Source organism: Theropithecus gelada, chromosome 6 (genome assembly GCF_003255815.1).
Source record: "Theropithecus gelada isolate Dixy chromosome 6, Tgel_1.0, whole genome shotgun sequence".
NCBI classification, from domain to species: domain Eukaryota; kingdom Metazoa; phylum Chordata; class Mammalia; order Primates; family Cercopithecidae; genus Theropithecus; species Theropithecus gelada.
The window spans coordinates 33,965,178-33,967,322 of record NC_037673.1 but is presented as its reverse complement, the minus strand read 5'-3'; positions in this window follow the sequence as shown (position 1 = coordinate 33,967,322).

Below are 2,145 nucleotides of genomic sequence, written 5' to 3'. Positions count from 1 at the left end.
CTGTTTTCATTTACTTTAACAATCCCTATTTTTAAATAGGTCATACTTACAGGTACTAGGGATTAAGACTTCAATTTCTTTTGGGGGGACATAACCCAACCCATAATACCTTCTGACCCCAATGCTTGAGGGCAGGCTCCCTGGCAGCTCTCAGACTGACCTCCTTCTCTCTGTCATTGACCCATTAGTGATTTCTTGGAAGATATCAGTAATGGGCCAATGGCAGAGAGAAGGAGAGATCCTTCTTTGCAGAATCCTTCTCTGTAGATCCTTCTCTACAGGAAGGCAGGAGAACTCACTCTGGAAAGACAGATGGAGCCCAGTTCTTTCCAGCTGTATAACACAAGACAAGTCACTTTACCTCTGCAAGCTTCTGTTACCTCATCTATAAGATGGGATCATAGGTTTGCTGACAGAAGTCAGTGAGATAAAGCAAAGTAGTACTTGGCTAACACATGATAAGTGCTTAACAAATTATGGATATTATTATTTATTCCTTTTGAGTCAAGGAGAGGATGGGTCAGTGATTCCTAACCCTGCATGCACCTTAGAATCATCTGAGGGAAGCTTTTAAAAACTGCCCAGGTCCCAATACAGATTCTGACTCAATTGGTCTGGGATGAAGTACAGGCACTAATATTTTTAGAAGCTCCTTGGTTTAATATGCAGCCAGGGTTGAGAACCACTAGAATAGATGACAGGATTGAAAACACGAATGGAAAGTCTCAATGCAGTGGAAAGTCAGAGGCTGATTTGTAGTTACTTAGCAAGATGGCCCATGTCGTGGGGGATGCGTGATGATGAGAGCCAGAGACAGCTCTTGGAAAACCTGTGAATTGGGTGACCTAGATTTCAGAGCCACTGCTTGCTTTGTGGTCTCCTTGTGACATTTTCTCTGGGCCTCCCTGATGAGGGAACATTCCCCCACTGAGACACTGCTCTGGGCTTTCCTTCCCACAGCAAAAGCCCATCCACTTGCTCACCCTCCAAACACAGGCACCATCCTCTCCCCAGCTCCAGCTCCAGGTCTGGGAAGAAAATCCTCAGTTACTAAGAATAACAGTTTGACGCACTTCCCTTCCCAGGGACATCTACCTTTTAACGGTGGACATGATAGAACTCAAGGAAGCCTCCAGTGAGGAAGGTTTAGATGCTCAAGGGTAGACTTGTATCATGGAGATGGCTGAGTTTTTAATTCCCTACTAGGTGGGAACTGACTGCTCGGACCGAACATGACTTCCAAGGCCCCTGAACTGTGGCCTGGAGAGCTTTTAGTTCACAGAGTAACTCTCTCTCTCCATCTCCAGCACCAAACCCTTTCCATGTATAAGTGTGGACTCTGGAAGCGGCTGTTCTGGTAGCTGCAGGAGCAGCCAGGCTAGCTTTTGACAGTTCTGGCCATTTCTAGAGATGGCTCTTGGTTCTCAGGCCCTTGGCTGAGCGATGGGGGCAGCTGTCAGCAGCTCTCTCTTCTCTCCCCTTTTCCCACCTGCTCTGACTCTTCATCAGCAGGCTGAGCTTCTCCAAGCCTCAGTTTCCCACAGTGCTGCATCGCCCCCTTCTCATCAGACGCTTGCCACCCATGCTCTTTACGGTCCTGGGTCTCTCCAGTTTTCACGAGAGAAGGCCAGTGACATTTTCTTAAGCCAGTGAATGAGTAATATAAATAAAATCATATGTAAATAGAAGCAATTTTTGATGACAAGACTGTTTAAATTCTCTTAATTTATTATCCCAAAGCAATTAGGAATGTCCATTAGCTTTTTGGCTGAATTAATAAAAGTATAGCAACTAAAGCAAAGAACATGAGAATCCTCTTGATCTGGGTATGCTGTGTTCGAAATAATGTGTTTGGTGCTTTCCACTTCTTCAATTTTATTATTTATTTATTTTTTAAGTAGAGACAGGGTCTTGCTAAGTTGCCCAGGCTGGCCTCACATTTCTGGGCTCAAGGGATCTTCCTGTCTTGGGCTTTCAAAGTGCTGGGATTATAGGCATGAGCCATTGTACCTGGTGCCGTTTCTATTTTAAATCAGAATATGTCAAAAGAAAGAGGAGCCAGAGACAGCCTTCTCTTAACACAAAGCAGAGTGTTATATCTTCATCTGACAATAAGTGACTTGGTGAACTTTGATTTAATTTTGG